The sequence below is a fragment of the Macaca fascicularis genome, chromosome X (assembly GCF_037993035.2).
Source record: "Macaca fascicularis isolate 582-1 chromosome X, T2T-MFA8v1.1".
NCBI classification, from domain to species: Eukaryota; Metazoa; Chordata; class Mammalia; order Primates; family Cercopithecidae; genus Macaca; species Macaca fascicularis.
This window is the reverse complement of record NC_088395.1, coordinates 13,170,072-13,189,996: the sequence shown is the minus strand read 5'-3', so window position 1 is coordinate 13,189,996 and position 19,925 is coordinate 13,170,072. Positions and strand designations below refer to the sequence as shown.

At 41.6% G+C, this 19,925-nt stretch overlaps 1 long non-coding RNA gene across 1 annotated transcript in view; it reads left to right on the top strand.

Annotated features, from left to right (window-relative positions):
• LOC135969051 (uncharacterized) overlaps window positions 1-18,873 on the top strand; it is a 43,874-nt gene extending 25,001 nt beyond the window's left edge. The window contains exon 3 of the long non-coding RNA XR_010584114.1: window positions 18,622-18,873. This is a non-coding gene — a long non-coding RNA (uncharacterized lncRNA). The remainder of the gene's footprint in view (window positions 1-18,621) is intronic.
• Window positions 18,874-19,925: the final 1,052 nt, after the last annotated feature.

The following is a 19,925-nucleotide window of genomic DNA, read 5'->3' as shown; positions in this document are numbered from 1 at the left end:
GGTGTTCTCTGTATTTCTGAATTTGAATGTTGGCCTGTCTTGCTAGGTTGGGGAAATTCTCCTGGATAATATCCTGAAGAGTGTTTTCCAACTTGGTTCCATTCTCCTCGTCACTTTCAGGTATACCAATCAATCATAGGTTTGATCTTTTCACATAGTCCCATATTTCTTGGAGGCTTTGTTCATTTCTTTTCATTATTTTTTCTCTAATCTTGTCTTCACACCTTATTTCAGTAAGTTGATCTTCAATCTCTGATATCCTTTCTTTGGCTTGATTGATTCAGCTATTGATACTTGTGTATGCTTCATGAAGTTCTCGTGCTGTGTTTTTTAGCTCCATCAGGTCATTTATGTTCCTCTCTAAACTGGCTATTCTAGTTAGCAGTTCCTGTAGCCTTTTATGAAGGTTCATAGCTTCCTTGCATTGGGTTAGAACATGCTCCTTTAGCTCAGAGGAGTTTGTTATTACCCAGCTTCTGAAGCCTGCTTCTGTCAATTCTTCAGTCTCATTCTCTGTCCAGTTTTGTGCCCTTGCTAGAGAGGAATTGCGACCATTTGGAGGAGAAGCAGCATTCTGGTTTTTGGAATTTTCAACATTTTTACACTTGTTTTTCCTCATCTTTGTGGATTTATCTACCTTTGATCTTTGAGGCTGATGAACTTTAGATGGGATTTTTGTGTGGGGGTCCTTTATGTTGATGTTGTTGCTTTCTGTTTGTTAGTTTTTCCCCTAATAGGCCCCTCTTCTGCAGTTCTCCTGCAGTTTGCTGGAGCTCCACTCCAGACCCTGTTCACCTGGGTATCACCAGTGGAGGCTGCAGAACAGCAAAGATTTCTGCCTGCTCCTTCCTCTGGAAGCTTCGTCCCAGAGTGGCACTGGCCTGATGCCAGCCAGAGCTCTCCTGTATGAGATGTCTGTTGACTCCTGTTGGGAGGTTTCTCCCAGTCAGGAGGCCAGGGGGCCAGGGACCCACTTAAGGAGGAAGTCAGTCCCTTAGCAGAGCTGGTGCACTGTGCTGGCAGAATTCCTCTTGTCAGGATCAGCTGCTCTCTTCAGAGCCAGCAGGCAGGAATGATTAAATCTGCCGAAGCTGCACCCACAGCCGCCCCTTTCCCCAAGTGCTCTGTCTGAGGGAGATGGGGGTTTTGTCTGTAAGCCCCTGACTGGGGCTGTTACTTTCCCCTCAGAGATGCCCTGCCCAGTGAGGAGGAATCTAGAGAAGCAGTCTGACCACAGCCACTTTGCCATGTCCATCCCAGACCTCGCAGCCTCCTTAGCACTGTCAGGGGAAAGCCTCCTACTGAAGCCTCAGTAATGGAGGATGCCCCTTCCCCCACCAAGCTCAATCATCCCAGGCCAACTTCAGACTGCTTGTGCTGGCAGCTAGAATTTCAAGCCAGTGGTTCTTAGCTTGCTGGCCTCCATGGGAGTGGGACCTGCTGAGTGAGACCACTTGGCTCCCTGGCTTCAGCCCACTTTCCAGGAGAGTGAACGGTTCTGTCTTGCTGGGGTTCCAGGCGCCACTGCGGTATGAAAAAATACTTCTGCAGCTATCTCAGTGTCTACCCAAACAGCTGCTCAGTTTTGTGCTTGAAACCCAGAGCCCTGGTAGTGTTGGGACACAAGGGAACCTCCTGACTTGCAGACTGCAAAAACCGTGAGAAAAGTGTAGTAACCCAACTGGGTAGTACAGTCCCTCATGGCTTTCCTTGGCTTGGGTAGGGAGGTCCCTGGCTCCTTGCACTTCCTGGGTGAAGCAACTCCCCACCCTGCTTCTGCTCGCCCTCCGTGGGTTGGATCCACTGCCTAACCAGTCCCAATGAGATGAACTGGGTATCTCAGTTGGAAATTCAGAAATCACCTGCCTTCTGTGTTTGTCTTGCTGGGAGCTGCAGACTGGAACTGTTCCTATTCAGTCATCTTGGCCCCTCCCTCCTGTTATTATATTTTTATGATGAATTTAAGATGAACAAAATTTAATAATTCCCATAGGGAACTTTGGGACACCTGAGCATATGTCCTTGGATGTCATCTGAGATAAACAGATTTAAGGGGAACAGGGGACAGAGTAATCCAAGAAGGGGAAACAAAAGACGAGAAGGCCCTGGGAGTGGTGGTAAATCAATGTCTGATTGGCTCGTTCTGTTGTAGGAAAATCTGGATTCTTGTCACAGACCAGGAAAGATTAGGCTCACAGACACATAGAAGGGTGAAAAAAAAATGGATTTATTGGGCAGAAAGAAAAAAAATGGGAAACAGGGACTCTCAGCAAAATGAGAATCCTGCTAGCAGGTTTCCTGCTTCACTGCTTGAATCCCAGGTTACCACCCAGGAACAGGAGAAGCCAGGCTCTTCCCCCCTGCAAATGGCTTGAACTTTCCAAGGCTCCACCCTAGTGCGCACCTCTCCCAATGCAAAGGCTGGCTGGGGATTCTCCGGGGTGCCCTTTTTACTTGGCTGTCTCAATTCCTTTAAAGTGAGTGGCGTGAGCCTGGGTTATTGTGGCTCTCTAATGAAAGAAGGTGACACCCAAAGACACAAGGATCTAAAGGAGAGAAGCAAAATGTGTGGAAAGGCAGTTCCATTGAGTCGACCTGTACCCATTTCCCCTTGCCAGCTCATCCCTCATCCTACATGCCTCAAGAGGCAAAGAGATTTTTCTTTGATTCTACAGAGTTGATTCCTGTGTGTTTGGGTCAAACCTGAAGGCGTTCATCTCATATATCAGAGGGCCTCCCTGCCTCTCACAGTGGACTCACTTAGTTCTGCCTTCCTTTTGAGCACTTGCAAAAACCTAACCCCTGCCTCAACTTTGTCCACTAAAGGTAGATGTGCAAATGTGAGCCATGTGTGCCATTTTAAATTTCCTAGGACTCATATTAAAAAGATAAAAAGAAACAGGTGAAATTGATTTTATTTTATGTTTTTATTTTATTTTAATAATATATTTTATTTAATCCAATATATCCATAATGTTATCTGTTCAACATATAATCAATGTAACAATTACTAAGGAGATATTTGGTATTCTTTTTTCTCATACAAAGTGCTCAAAAAGCCAATGTGGAGTTTATACTAACAATACATCTCAATTCAGACTGGCCACATTTTGAATGCTCAGCGGCCACATGGAGCTAGTGGCTTTGTCATAGACAAACTTCTCCTATGGATGAAAGGCTGCTCCCTTCTTCTCTCACATGGTCCTTTCTTCCTCTCTGAGCTGAGGAAGAGAAAAGAAGAAAGGGAACATTTAATATTTACTGGGCACCAGCTACTCTTTGTTAGGTATCATAACAGGGGACTTCTCATGTTATCTCTTAGAAACCTCTTATTTATTTATTTATTTGAGATGAAGTCTCGCTCTGTCACCCAGGCTGGAGTGCAGTGGTGCAATCTCAGCTCACTGCAACCTCTGCCTCCCAGGTTCAAGTGATTCTCCTGCTTCTGCCTCCCAAGTAGCAGGGATTACAGGCACGCACCACCACACCTGGCTAATTTTTGTATTTTTAGTAGAGACAGGGTTTCATCATGTTGACCAGGCTGGTCTCAAACTCCTGACCTCAAGTGATCCACCCTTCTAAGCCTCCCAAGTGCTGGGATTACAGGCATGAGCCACAGCATCCGGCTTATCTTCCCGTTTAGACCAATAGGCAAGCCATGATTCCAAATTCCATATGTTTGGCTACATCAGTGGTAAATCCCAATAAACGTTGGATCCCAGAGATCAAGGTCTTTGGGGCCTCAGTGAGGTAGAAGCAATGGAGGGCAGCCTGTTTTAGCCTTAGATTAGCAAAACTATGGTTTGGTTCCAGTAGTGTCTTGTCAGTCTCTTATGTCTGTATAAAATCACAAAGACCCAGGAAAGGCCAAAAGCCATAGCCTTTGACAGTTCAATGTAATTATCCTGGTGAGGATTGTGTGGCTATGAATTGTTTCCCACAGGTGGCTCTTGCATCCTGTCATGCGTCTGGCTATGTTTGGTTAAAATGTAAGACACTACATATTTTATGTATAATATTAACTTTGCTTGGTGGTCATTATCTGTAGTTTCTTATGCTCTTAGCTATAAAGTCTATTCATTATTGTTATGACCAAGTGATTCATTTATTTTTTCATGCTAGTGAGTCTTCAACAAGCCTTCCACATTTTAGCTGTGTTCCATAATGGACTTCTCATTTTTCATGCAGTGATAGCCACCCTAGTTCAGAATCCTAGGGTGCTGGTGAAAACGCTCCAGGGATGGAGACATAGATAGTCAGGTGTCATTTCAGGAAGGCAAAAGCCATTTCATTGTTTAAGAGCTTTCCATTTTCCCCTTAGTTTCCTTGGTTACACTCAATATTTTGGGTTAATGGATGCTCCTGCTAATATGCTGACCTTTTCAATCAATACATTTAGCTTCAGGCATTCTTGAAGTCAGTTCTCTATGCTGACTCTTCAGCAGCCTCTGCATTAGATTAGAACCTTCCTTCCCTCATCAATATACCAATTTTAGATGCCGACTTGCAAAGGCATTGTTTTATAAAACAATTACTTTAACTTTGGTGGCTTGAAATTTCACCAGACATTCCAAAATCTTCTAAAATTTAAAATGTCCCTATTCTTATAAAGCTACCTACAGGAAGATAATTTTTAAGGAAAACCTGGTCTGGGCTACATACCTATTCTTAAGACAAGCAAGATTTTTCATTATAGTCAAGATTGATTGACCTGTCTATCAAACAGACTACTGTAGGATAAAGCCTTATAAATAAATGACTAGCATGGATTTTTATCTCACCACCACCTTTTATTTTAGTGTTTGAAATCATGAGTGCTAATAGTATAGTTTATCATGATAGAAGCATATTTTAGACTTCTAAGTTTTAAACCTTAAATTTTCTCAATGCATCATAAAATAGAGCAGTGTGGTTTGCATTGACTTAAGTAGAAATTGGGCATTTTTATTCTGGTAAAAAAGTGCCTGGGCTTGGAAATGGATGGTGGATATAGATCTTAGCACTACTGCTTATAGCGTGGAAAGTCTTGGATGAGCTACTTAAATTCAGAAACAATTCACTTAATCACTGTAACTAAAATTTTCACATCTCTAAAATGTTAACTTATTCTTAGCACTACATGAGAGGCCTGAAGAGTGTATCTTACAGAATATTAAAGAATTTAAATGCGAAATGCCTTTTAAAATATGTAGATTGAAACTTATTAGAGCACCAGGTGGGTGGCCAGGCTTGGTCGCTCACACCTGTAATCCCAGCACTTTGGGAGGCTGAGGCAGGAGGGTTGCTTGAGGCCAGGAGTTCAAGACCAACCTGGCCAACATAGTGAGACCTCGTCTCTAAAATAAATAAATAGATAAATAAATAGACACCAGGTGGAAATAATGGTGGTGAATAAAGCACACTAGTTGTCATTACCACATTTCTAAGTAGGGACCAGTGCAATCGCCCCTACATAGTAATACACATTACATTGCACATGTCTACTAAGTTCTTGTGTCCAGTTTCCCAGGAAATGCAACAAGATACAGGTGAAATGAGAAAGTAATGATCCTATGAAGACTTGTGAGTTTTTAAGAAACACTGAAATGATTTGTATGAAAAATGAGAGATCCTCAAGTTTTAAAGGTTGATGGCAATATAGAGCGGGAAGAGCAAGTCTGGGCCCAGTCATGGAGACACTAGAGAACTAGGAAGACAATGAAGAAAGAGAGCTATTTCTTCAAATTATTTGTAAGGAAGGAAAAGAGAAGATGTCCAGGTAGTAGGACTGGGATGAGGTAGTGAAGCAAAACTGAGTCTCTGAACTCTATCTGACTAGGGACTTGATTTTTCCAGAAAGTAGGGTAATGCTGAATGTGCATTTGGATACCTATCAGTCTAAGCTAGGTTTTGGGGGCTGTTATCAGCTAATGTTTGTGTAGTGTTTTTCACCTCACCAATCATGTCAAGTAGGCATTGCCTATCCATTTTATAAATGTTTCATCCATTTTATAAATGGATAGACAATGGACTCAAAGATGTTAGTGACTTTAATGTCACTCTGACTGAGACTGCTTGTTGCCTACCTAATATTCACTTTTCCTTACATCCTTAGTCAATGAGTCTTGATATTTTTCAGGGTGGCAGCCTGACTAAAAGAGTGTATTTCCCAGCTAAGCATGGCATTATAACTGAATTCTGTCCAATCTGAAAGCTATTGGATGTCACTTTCGGAAAGCCTCCTTAAAAATGAATAGGACATGCCTCTTTTTGCCTTACCCCTTTTACCTTCCTGTCCCCTGGAATGGCAGCCAGAGTAGCCATACTGTGACAATGAGGATGCAAACCATGTATGTATGAGAATGGTGAAGCAGATAGAAGGACTCTGACTACCCAGTGACTTTGTTAAGGTACTACAACGGCCTGGACTGACCACCTCTGGACTTTTTTTTTTTTTTTTGGAGACTGAGTCTTGCTCTGTCACCCAGGAGGCTGGAGTGCAGTGGCATGATCTTGGCTCACCACAACCTCTGCCTCCAAGGTTCAAGCAATTCCCCTGCCTTAGTCTCCCGAGTAGCTGGGATTACAAGTGTGTGCCACCACGCCCAGATAATTTTTTTTTTATTATTTTTAGTAGAGACGGGGTTTCACCATGTTGGCCAGGCTGGTCTCGAACTTTGGCCTCAAGTAATCCGCCTGCCTCAGCCTTCCAAAGTCATGGGATTACAGGCATGAGCCACCATGCCTGGCCTCACCTCTGGACTTTTTAATAATCCCTGGAGGCTATCAGAGTTTATTAAAAGACCCAGAGGTTATGATTAGACCAAATTCAGTTGGTCTAATCATAACCAACATAGTCACATAGCTAGGACTTGTAGAGCTTGGACTTTAAGACGTCTAACTTTTGCTATTTCCACTCTGGACACGCACCCAGGCAGGTCATTTAAAGGCGATACTTAAGTGGAAGAATAATCAAGATGTAAAACCACTCAAATAGTTTCATAAATACTTTTTGGGGAACATAGAAGTTACTGGTCTTATAGAAGTCCTGTGGTAGAAAATTGTTTTATTCAGTTTTCACTTTAGAAGTTTAAAACACATTTAGGTTTTCTCTTCTCTGGTTCATTTCAATAACTTTCCCTCCTTATCTGACTCTTAGTCTTGTTGGAATCTGGTCATGTGGTTGCTGTGTCTGGATTGTGAGAAATATAAGAATGCACGAAGCCAGTGTGGTCTTCTCGCCCAGCCAACTAACACATGACTCATGCATTCCAGTAAAGCTGGAGCGGGCCTGGCCACCAAAACCTGACCCCTGAGTCATTTCAATCAACTGCGAATGCCCAAGGCAGCTGCATGAATTTGCTCAAACATTCTTTGGAAGGTATATGCTAATCCTTTCTTCCTAGATATAAATATTAACTCATCCGTGCCTGTAGTACTTGTGGTCTCTGAACCCTACTTTTGGAATGCAGTTGGGGATATCAAGTTTGCAGGCTTGAGACACTGCCAGGTGACAGTTTGCTTCATTTTTCCACGGCCTTATTTAATCCTTTATTACTTTTTTTTATTTTGGTAGCACATGGCATTCATTTATGCACTCCTGGGTGAGCAAAGTTCTTAGGCAGTTAACCTGAGTGACAAGGCACAAATCAATGGTCACTTCTTCCCTTCACAATGGGAAATTATTGACATAACCCTTCTAGTTTCTGGTTCAGCAGGGATGCAAGAGGTTACTGAGAACAGTGTCAATAACCTTGCATGATGTGCTATTTCTTTTTCTCTTTTTATTAGGCTGTTTGCCCCCCTCATCATGCCCTTACAAAATTATCCTCGTATTTGTGTCATCAACCCTTTAACCGATTTCAACACACTTCCAGGAAGATTCAGTGGGTGTTTCAATCTACTATTTTGCAAGAGTGTCTCTTCTTACCTATCCATAAACATAACTAATCTTTCTTTCATATCAATCTGTACTAATAGTACATTTGTAGCTCATGGAATCTAATAAGGATTATGTAAATTTCTGCCTATTGATTTTTTTAAGTCCTCCAAACTAGATAAAAGGAAAAGCTTTTATTTTCTGATGTCCCATTTAATAATTCAGTCTTCTTTTTCTGCAACTTAAACTCCATATCTACTATAATCTCTGCTTCATAGAATAGCTATTCTCGTAGATACTTCAAAATTTTTTTCAGAAGGTCAAACAAGAGCTTTCTGCAAGATATAAAGGTGAGAGAACATTTAAACAGGCATCTCCAGTCATTGATATGTTACTTGCTTCCTTGAAAATTCCAATTATCTTGTGTACATGTTTTAAATTGCAGACATTGCATTGGATAGAGATATCAGATTCACTGGGAAAGAGAAAGAGGGGCTAAATTTATTTTAGCTGAGATTTCTGCCACAGGCTCTTCAAGTTGAGCACCTTCTCTCGCTGGGTAGAGAGGCTAATTTAGCTTCATAAATGATGATTTTCACAACACAGATGCAATGTACCATGAATTTCACTAGTTTAGAAAGCTAGTTATTATGTACCTTGTGTTTTAAAAGTTCCAAGAAAAGGAACCATTAACCATCTTACTTTTATCAATCAAAATAATTGGATTGAAAATAACATGAAATTTTCTAAGTAAATCAGTTATAATAATTGCTTTGTGATTTATGAAATATGAGTGGGCTGTTGAGAAATACACTCTCTGGTTGATGGACCATATATTATGCTAGCTGTTCCTTAAGGCTGCTCTTCTGAAAGCAGATCTATTTGCTGAAAGAAGTGGACTGAAATGGGAAACAAATTGTGCATTAGAAGGCACTAGAATTATGAATGTCAGTCTGGAATGGAAAACATATAATTCAGAAACATGTTTCTTGGGAGGATAGACAAAGTATGAGGTCATAGGAAGGAAGGGCAGAGATGGGGAATAAATGATTAACAAAAAGCTTCTGAATGCTCTGTGGAACAGCCCCAAGTCCTTTCATAGATCAGTTTTACATTGCCTTAACTTTCCAATGGGGGCGTGGGGAGGCCCACGGGCATTTTAGAAAATTATAAAGTTTGCATTCATTTTTTTCATGATTAGTATTTTCCCTTATTCTTCATTGCCTCTTCCTGAACATTCTCTGTGGTATTATTAGAACTCTTATTAAAAACAAAAAAACCTCTTTCCAGCTCATGCCATTTCACCCCTGTACCGCCTTCTGTCTCTCCTACTGACCTCCTGGTAACTCTCCATCATTGATGGAAGACTTTTGCACCTTACCCACAGTCTTCCTTCCCACCTCAAAACATGTTGTCATCCTGGGTAGCTTCAACATAGTAATTAGCTATACTATTTTGGAGACTACCACTGAGGCAGGAGAATAGGGCCCGAAGGCAGGGAACCTAAGGACGTCCTAGAACTTAATCAAATGGAAACACTTCAGCTATGACAGGAAATATCCTCTTCATTTACATAGGGCATGCAATAAGTAAATGACTGATATGGTTTGGCTGTGTCCCCACCCAAATCTCAACTTGAGTTGTATCTTCCAGAATTCCCATGTGTTGTGAGAGGGACCCAGGGAGAGGTAATTGAATCATGGGGGCTCGTCTTTCCCATGCTATTCTTGGGATAGTGAATAAGTTTCAGGAGATCTGATGGGTTTATTAGGGGTTTCTGCTTTTGCTTCTTCCTCATTTTTCTCTTGCCACTGCTATGTAAGAAGGGCCTTTCACCTCCCGTCATGATTCTGAGGCCTCCCAGCCATGTGGAACTATAAGTCCAATTAAACTTCTTTTTGTTCCCAGTTTTAGGTATGTCTTTATCAGCAGCCTGAAAATGAACTAATACAATGACTTTGTAACTTTACTTCATCCTCTTCATTTACATACGATGTACTCCAAGTAAATAACTTTGTAACTTCACTTTAGTCTCTTCATTTACATAGGGTGTACACCAAATAATCAATGGAAACCTCTAGAGGGTATTTAACCCCCAGAAAATTCTGTAACTGGGCTCTTGAGCTGCTTGCTCAGGCTGCTCCTACCTTGTGGAGTGTGGTTTGCTTTTCAATAAATCTCTGCTTTTGTTGCTTCATTCTTTCCTTGCTTTGTGTGTTTTGTCCAATTCTTTGTTCAAAACGCCAAGAACCTGGACATGCTCCACCAGTAACACCATCTGATATTCACCCTCCTTCTAACTTCCTTCTGAAAAACTACCTCTTCCCCCGACTCTTATTTCCTTACTGTAACTTGCAGCATTTATCACTCTTGCAGTCTCACATCTATTTCATGTTACTTGATTTTCTGGCTTCCCCGTTAGAGTGTCAAGTAAGCTTTATAGAGGAGGAGACCATATTTGTTTTTTCACCATTTTATCCCCAACCATGATTACAGTGCCTGGCACATAGTGAGTGCTCAATAAATACTTATGGATTGAATGAGTGCATCCTTCATCACAAAGCACGATGCTTATATAGAGAAGTCTTGACCATCCAGACTGACTGGGGAAAAAGCCTGTCTAATGATATAGAACAGATTGGAATTTTAATTTTAAGATAAGCAATTTATGATTATAAACATTCAAGTACCTTCAGTGTATGACAGGTCAAATCTTGGGCAAAATGGTGAAGCAGACATCAATCTCCTTTTTTTGTTTTTTTCACACTTTTCCTCCTCTTCAAGGACTTGGAGTCTTGTCATTTTTCTAGTCTATCAAAACCTGCAGGGTGTGACAAGAGTTGCTGAAACCTCAGTATGCACTTCCCTCAAGGCCTTCCATCTTGCTTGACCATTTCCATTTATGTATTTCTTGTTCAGAAAGGGAAAATTTTAAGACCTGTGGAGAAGTTCATATGGAGAAGAACTGAGGCCTCAGGCCACCAGACATGTGTAAGTCATTTTGGAAGAGCAAAGGTAGCTATCTATTCTGGGTTTGTGTATTAGTCCCGTGTTTCTGATGCTTTCACGTTTTCAAGCCTTGCTGACCCCGGAGGGACAGCCCTTCCCAGGGCTAGTCAATTCCTAGAGATAGTGAAGGGCTCACCTGCAAGTGTGTCTTTCAGATGCAAACCAACCAATCCAAAGCCCATACCCTCAACCACTTCCTTTATTGAACTCTTACACTCCACGTGGTCCTGAATGGCATGGCGTCTCCATCTTCTTCGGAAGTGTAACCAACCATCTTTTCAATGGCAATCAGATCTGTTGGCCTCACCATATCTGAATAATAATAAACCTACATTTGAAAACAGCATGCCACCTAGAATGTTTAGGTAAGCATGACTTAGTTGAGGGTGAACTAATGAAGTTCCTTAGGAACACAAAGAAGAGCCATGTACATTTGTCTTTGAGTGGGGCGGCTTATGGCAAAACTACAGGATAATTGAGGAGTCTGTGGAAATCACCACATCATCCCCACAATCATCTTGAATCCCTTAGGTTTGAGATGAAGATGTGAGTAGGATTTCATGGAGAAGAAGTGAAGTATCTGAGGGATTCCCAGAGAACAACCAGGGGCAAGGCCAAGGGTGGATTTGTGAGAGAAAGATCCTCAGACACTCCTTCAATTTCTACTAATGCCTCTCAAGCCACCCACTTATCTAACACTCTTCAATATGCGCAATTGGCATTATCTTTTTTAAAAATAAATAATTTATTTCATGTTGAAACAAACACAAACTTGCAGAAGAGTTGAAAGAAGAATACAGAACTGTTTTTCCCTGAACCATTTCCCTGAACAAATTCCCAATCTGATGCTCCAACCCTCCCGAATCCTATAAAAAACAACATTTTCCTACACAACCACAATACAACCATCCAAGTCAGGAAATTAGCACTGATACATTAAGACCCTGCAATCTGCAGGCATCAACGAAGTTTTGACAACTATCCCAGTAACACCATTTATCACAAAAGGATCAGTGCAAAGTCACATGCGGAACTTGGTTGTCATATCTTTTCCATTTCCCTCAGCTGAAACAGTTCCTCAGTCATACTCTGAATTCCATGACTTGGACACTTTTGAAGATTATAGGGCAGTTATTTTACTGAATGCCTCTTGATTCGGGTTTGTCTGAGTTTTCTCAGGATTAGATTCAGGTGGGCATTTTCTTAGTCATAGGGAATGTGAGCATAAGAACACTTCCAGCAGCCTTTGCTATTTTTAATGACCTGTAGCAAACAAGTGTGTGTTTGTTGGGCAAAATGAGTCCCTGGGAGGTGATTGTTTTCAGAATGAGGTGAAGTGTATACGTGTTTACATGTGTATACACTGGATAAGTGTACATAAGTGAGTGTGCGTGTATCCACTCCAGCAATAGTCGATGAAGGAGCCTATTCAGGACTCAATACCGCTGGAGTTATTTAGAGCTTGAAGAATCCTCACTAAACCTATATCTAGTAGTCTGCTAGTTGACATGCATGATATGAAGAATATTTTATTGGCAAAATGAGTGGTGGTCATGAAAAGCCGTTGGTTGGGGATAATGTACAAAATGCACCACTCTTTATGTCTAACAGTTTATTTATTTTAAGTTTTTGTTTTTGAGATGGAGTCTTGCTCTGTTGCCCAGGCTGGAGTGCAGTGACATGATCTTGGCTCACTGCAACCTCTGCCTCCCAGGTTCAAGCAATTCTCATGCCTCAGTCTCCTGAGTAGCTGGGATTACAGGCACACACCACTACTGCCCAGCTAATTTTTGTATTTTTAGTAGAGATGGGGTTTCACCACGTTGGCCGGGCTGGTCTCAAACTCCTGATCTCAGGTGATCTGCCTGCCTCGACCTCCCAAAGTTCTGGGATTACAGGCATGAGCCACCGCACCCAAACCCAACATTTTATTTTTATTTTTTTAATTTTTAATTTAGTTTTTTTTTTTTTTTTTTTTTGTGAGATGGAATCTCTCTCTGTTGCCCAGGCTGGAGTGCAGTGTTGTGATCTCCTCTTATTGCAACCTCCGCCTCCTGGTTCAAGTGATTCTCCCACCTCAGCCTCCTGAGTAGCTGGGACTACAGGTGCCCACCGCCATGCTCAGCTTTTTAAAAAATTTTTTGGTATTTTTAGTAGAAATGGGGTTTCACCATGTTGGCCAGGCTCATCTCCAACTCCTGACGTGAAGTGATCTGCCTGTTTCAGCCTTCCAAATGTTTGGGTGAGGGAGAAGGGACAAGATGGAGGAAGGTAAACAAGAAGGCACCGCCCCTGTTGTTTCCGGGTTTTTCATCACCAACTTACCCGTGCGCAGGAAAATGCAGCCCGTGCCCGGGAAAATGCAGATCAACTGAGCAGGCGCCGTGGGACGTCAATCCGAAGAGATCGAAACTTACCCGGCCACGCCTATGGAGACGCCCCTATCACGCCCTTATCCCGCCCACTGCCCTCCCCCTTCCAGTACCAATGCATAAAAGTCCGTTGCCGGCAGGAGCCAGCGTGACTTCTTCCGCCCGCATTCGTGCACCGGAGAACCTCACCCGAGAGTGCCCGCGTGACTTCCCTGGCCCCCCCACACCTGAGGACCAGAGAACCTTGCCCGAGAGTGTGCGCATATTTGCAATAAAAGACTGCCACTTTCTTATGTACTTTGGCCTCATGTTTAATTACTTAGCTCTCCTAAATTAAGTTACATTAAATTAAATTAAGACAGCAAAGTGCTGGGATTACAGGCGTGAGCCACTGCACTCAGCCAAACAGTTTAAAACAATATGTGTAGTTCTTGAGGTCTTGAGATACAATGTCCCAAGGCTCTCCTCTTCTCAACACCCCCTGACTATCGCTTGAGTCTATCCAGTCCTGTTGGCCGAATATCTTTGTATTCACTTCAGAGTAAGCCTATCACATAAGGTGCTAGTCGGTGTGTTCTGGGGGAGAGTGGGCAAACCCTGTACTATGGAACAATGTGATGGTTTTGCATGCCTTCTTGCTCATAAGTATTTACGGGTTTGGCAGACCTTGGTCTGCCATGGTAAGATGACTCTTCAGTAGTGACGGTGGAGTAAGAAAACATAGCTCACACTACCAGGCGTAAGTTAAATGACACCACAAGGAAACATGCAGATAAATCCATTATGTAGAACAAGGCAGTTCAAATGGACTCTTTTGATAGTTGATGTCATGAAAGGAAAAGTGGGGAGGAGTGCTATGGATTGAAACTAAAGGAACACACTGTCTAAATGTTTCTATGAGCCATGATTAGATTCTAGTTGAAAAAATAGCTATGAAATCCAAAATATTAGGTAATTAGAAAAAATATGGCCTGGCATGGTGGCTCACGCCTGTAATCCCAGCACTTTGGGAGGCCGAGGCAGGTGGATCATTTGAAGTCAGGAGTTCGAGACCAGCCTGGCCAACATGGTGAAACCCCGTCTCTACTAAAAATACAAAAATTAGCTGGGTGGTAGTGGCGCAGACCTGTAATCCCAGCTACTTGGGAGGCTAAGGCAGGAGAATCGCTTGAACCTGGGAGGCGGAGGTTGCTGTGAGCCGTGTTCATACCACTGCACTCCAGTCTGGGCAACAGAGTGAGATCCTGTCTCAAAAACGCAAAACAAAAAAACCCCAAAAGCTTTTATTTTGATATAATTTTACTTACAGAAAAGTTGCAAGAATAATACAAAGAATGACCATATAAACTCCACTCATAATTTCCAAGTGTTAACATTTTACCATATTTACTCTTTCCTTCTCTCTCTCACACACATATGTACATGCACACACACACACACACAAAATATGTACATTTATATATTTAATTTTTTCCGGAACCATTTTGAAGTCCACTGCAGGCATGATGCTTCTTTCCTTCAGTGATAATTTCTAAGAAATAAGGATATTCTCTTACATAACCACACTAATAATATTTAAAATCAGGCAATTTCCATGGACACTATACTGTTATCTAATCTATAGACCTTTTTCAAATTTTGCTAATTGTCCCAATAATGTCCTTTACAGCAAAAGAAAATTTCAGATCTTATAAAGCATTCAGTTGTCCTGTGTCTATAATCTCATTTAATCCTAAATACTTTCTTAGTCCTTCTTAGCCTTTCACAACAATGACATTTGTGAATACAGATTAGTTACTCTGTATAATGTTCTTTAGTTTGAGTTTGTCTATTTTCCCATGATTAGACTCAGGTTATGCGTTTTTGGCAGGAATAGCACAGAAATCACGTGTTCTCAGTGCATCATATTGTGGGTCACATTTATGTCAGTTTGTCCCACTTCTGATGATGCTGAATTCGATCACTTGATTAAGATCTTGTATGACAAATTTCTCTACTATAAAGCTACTTACTATTTTCCCCTTTGTAATTAATGAACATCTTGTGAGGAAAAACTTTGAGACTCTGTAAATATCCTTTTACTCCTGGTGCTAGGCAGAATGGCCTCCCAAAGATGGCCATGTCCTAATCCTGGAACCTGTGAATATGTTACATGGCAAAGGGGAATAAAAGTTACAGATGGAATTAAGGTTGCTAATCAGCTGAGAGGAAGATTATGCTGGTGGGCCCAAGGTAATCGCAAGGGTCCTTAAAAGTTCAAGAGGCAGACAAATGAATCAGAGTCAGAGAAGAAGTTATAATGACAGAAGCAGAAGCAAAATCAGAATTATGCAAAGTGAGAAGGACTTGACCCATCATTGCTGGCTGTGAAGAGAGAAGGGATCATGAGCCAAGAAACATGGGTGGCTCTTTGTTTTAAAATGTGGATCTTATTATTATTCAGATACAGTGAGGCCAACAGACCAGGAGATTATTTCCATTGAAAAAATACTTTGTTATACTCGCAGATCCCAAGTGCGGACATGCCAAATGATGGGGGCTACATGAGGAAGCACTGGGCTTGGTGTTTTAGTTCATCCTCACACTGCTATAAAGAACTACCTCAGGGCTGGGCGTGGTGGCTCAAGCCTGTAATCCCAGCACTTTGGGAGGCTGAGGCAGGTGGATCACAAGGTCAGGAGTTCGAGATGAGCCTGGCCAACATGGTGAAACCCCATCTCTACTAAAAATACAAAATTAGCTGAGTGGTAGTGGCGTGGACCTGTAATCCCAGCTACTCCAGAGGCTGAGGCTGGAGAATCGCTTGAAACTGGAAGACAGAGGTTGCGATGAGCCGAGATCGTGCCACTGCACTCCAGCCTGGGTGAAAGAGCGAAACTCCATCTCAAAAAAAAAAAAAAAAAAAAAAAGAGAAATACCTCAGGCTGGGTAATTTGTAAAGAAAAGAGTTAATTAGTTCACAGTTTTGCAGGCTATTATAGGAAGCATAATGCTATATCTGCTCAGCTTCTGGGGAGGCCTCAGGAAACTTACAATCATGATGGAAAGGGGGAGCAGGCATGTCACATGGCCAGAGTATGAGCAAGAGAGTGAGGGAGGAGGTGCTATACACTTTTAAACAACCAGACCTAACAAGAACTCACTATCATGAGGACAATACCAAGGGGGATGGCGCTAAACCATTAATGGTTTAACTGCCCCCATGATCCAATCACCTCCCACCAGGCCCCAACTCCAACATTGGGGATTACATTTCAATATGAGATTTGGGCAGGGACACACATCCAAACTTTAACAGTTGGTCAGGAGGCAGAGAGTGCAAGGTGAAAACATGGGCAAGAGCCTTTATTGTGGTTTCCATTGGAAGAAATGGGTGAGGCAGGGTAAGCAGGTTTAGATCAACTAGTTTGAATAATTTCAGTGGACTCTGAGGTGTAAGGGCTCTCTCTAGTGTCTGGTACCTGGACTGGGTGATTAAGGCAGGGTAGTGGTGGCCCAGAGTGTCAGAGCTCAACAGAGGAGGTAGTTGTGGGTGTGGGCTTTGGATTAGTTGGTTTGCATTAGAAAGGCACACTTGCAGTCAAATCCTCTACTATCTCTAGGGATTAGCTAGTCCTTGGAAGAGCTCCAGGGTCAGCAAGGTCCCAGGATATCAAAGCATTAAAAATAGAGAAAATAAAAATATGCTATTAATACACCTCTAGAAGTTGGAAATGGCAAGGAAAGGGCTTCTTCCCCAGAGTCTTCAGAAAGGAATGCAGCCCTGCTAACATGGTGGCGTTAGCCTGGGGAGACTTGCATTGGACTTCTAACCTACAGAATTGTCAAATAATAAATCTGCATTGTTTTAAGCCACAAAATTTGTGGTAAGTTGTCACAGCAGTAGTTGGAAACTAATACAATATACTCCTCAAGCTTCCACCCACTAATTTTAGTATCGATTGATGATTCTTGCCTAAATCAATTATTATTATGATGGTAATTTTTCTTATCCCATTGTTCCTTCTACTTCATAGGTGGTTTTCTACTACAAAGACAATGTTTTTTCCCCTTGCCTCCCCACCATTTATTTATATAAATATGGACACACAGGTCCTTCTTTTGTTTAATGGACTATACTCCTTTATTGTCACTATTCATTTTGATGCTCAAATTTTTCCTAATTTCATCAGTAGGAACACCCTTAAGCTGACTTCTGTGTCTTTTTGACTTGTCAGTTGGAAAATTTGCATGTGAAGGCCATGTAATGGGATTATTATTAATCTTCTTAAGTATGACAATGGTATAAGGTTATATAGGAGAATGTCCCCTTTCCTTGGGAGATATATTTAGGGGTGAAGAGTGATGGTATTATTTGCAACTTACTTTCACATGGGTCAGCACCTCCAAAAAGGCGATGTTTTTATATGCTTTGTGCATCTGTGTCTCTCTCTCTCTGTGTATGTGTCTGTGCAGGGAGAGAGAGAGAATTAGCAAATTTGGCAAAATGTCAAAATGATCAAATCTAGGTGGAGGATAACCAAGTGTTTATTGTGTTATTCTTTCAATTTTTCTGCAGGCTTAAATTTTTTTACAATAGAATTTAGGGAAAAATGCAAACAAAGAAAAATAGCCTTAAGGAACAGCTGATTCATTGTTCTCAGAACATAGTTGTGCATATAGCATACACTTCATGATCTTTCCCTTAGGTCCAGGGTACAAAAAGAATAATTTTTTTAATGAACATTTTAAAGTGTCAGCTTAAATCTGGCCTCTGTGATTTAATTAAATGGAAAGTTCGCCCATAAAGTGCCTGAAAGCAATGACCTCATTAAAGTATGTAAACACTGGCCCTCAGATCTCATTTACACTTTTTTATTTGTTCTTGTGGACAAAGTTATTTTATAATCCAATCCCTGTCTAAATCACCATAAGTTTTAGATTAGCAATGACCCATAAAGGGAGTTTTAATATGTAGTTTATAGAAATCCACATTCCAATGAAAATCCAACCAAAGGGGAATGAAAATGCAATGCAAAGCTTATTAAACTATTTGAAGTTTCTTCTACCCAATTTTTCAGAGCTTTTTATACATGACTAGACTCATACATTTATAATCATTGAGGTTTGGCAGGTACAGAGAGCTGATATGAAGTGTTGCAAGAAAACTGATGAAGGAACCACCCAGACAGTTGCCCTGTGGTAGCTTTAAAACAGGTCAATAAATTCTTTGAAACTTTTCCCCTTCAAGAGTGGAGACCCATTCTCTTCCACTTGAGCATGGGTTAGACTAGTGACTCACTTCTAACTAATAGAATATGGCAGCAGTGGTGGTGTGTGGCTTCTGAGACTAGATGGTGTCAGCATGGCAACTTCCTCTTTGCTGTCTCTCTTATATCATAGCTGCCATGCCGTGAAGACACTCAAGCAGCCCTATGAAAAGGTCCCCTTTGGGGGGAACTGAGACTTCTTGCCAACAACCATGTGAGTAACCCATCTTGGAAGAAGATCCACCAACCCCAGTCAAGCCTTCAGATGACTGTTGCTCTAGCCAACATCTTGACTGCAACCTCATGAGAGACCCTGTGCCAGAACCACCCAGCTAAGCTGCTCCTGAATTCCTGACCCCAAGAATCTGAGATAATAAATGTTTATTATTTTGAGCCATGATATTTTTGGGCAATTTGTTGCAAGGCAATAGATAACTAATACAGGTTCTCATAATGTCATTATTTGGGTCCAGTCAGCATGCTTTAGTATCTGGGAGTTTTTTTTCCCTCTCGTTCATAATCTAACAGCAATATAAGAAATACAAGAAAAAGACACTAAAGAGACTTCCCTGGATTCTCCTGGTATTGGTGGAGGTAACATTTGACTCTTTACTTCTTCCCTGCTGAGTCTGAAGGGCTTTTGCTTGAAGTAATTTGCCATTTTGGAGGAGGAGCACTATTTGGCTAGTGTGTGTTTTAGTGGCAGAAAGTCCCTTAGGAAATGAATAAACCCAGAGTCTCCAACTCACTTAATAAAGGATTGCATTAAATCCTGCAACCGTCCTGTGATGTAGGCACTACTTGCCTGATTTTAAGACTGAGGGAATTGAAGTATTATGTGTCAGGGATATACACAAATTTGGGGGAATATGAAAGGTCTTGGAGGCTGTCTTCATAAATATCCAGTTACTTCTGCGTCATGGAAGAGAGGAAAAAAGAAAGGCATTAAGAAGGGAACAGATATAATGTACTGAGTATGGGGAGAAAGGTACTCTCTTTTCTCCCAAATGAGAGAATTATTTCCTGAAAGGCTGGGTGAAGGTCTAATCAAGTTGACATGGTCCTCAATCCCCAATTCCCTTGAGGCCTTGGAAACCCAGCCAGCTGAGGCCTGAACAATGAACATCCACATGGCTACTTTCCTTTGATCTTCTGCTTTCTTTGAACAAAGTAGCAGAAGGTCTTGAAGGGCAAAAGTTGCCAATTTCTAGGTTTTCAAAGACTCTGGGAGCTGGTGAATGAAAAGGGATGTTTGTAGCTTTATGTTGTGTCAGGAATTTGATAACCACTATCTGGGGATGTTGTATGACATGGTTGAACCTGAACAGACACTGCAGACATGGTGGTCTGTTGTCAGTCCTACAGCAAAACGACATTCACTATTCTGGCCAGGTTTTGAAAAGGAAAGTACCAGCGATTTGAAGTCAAACAGATTCT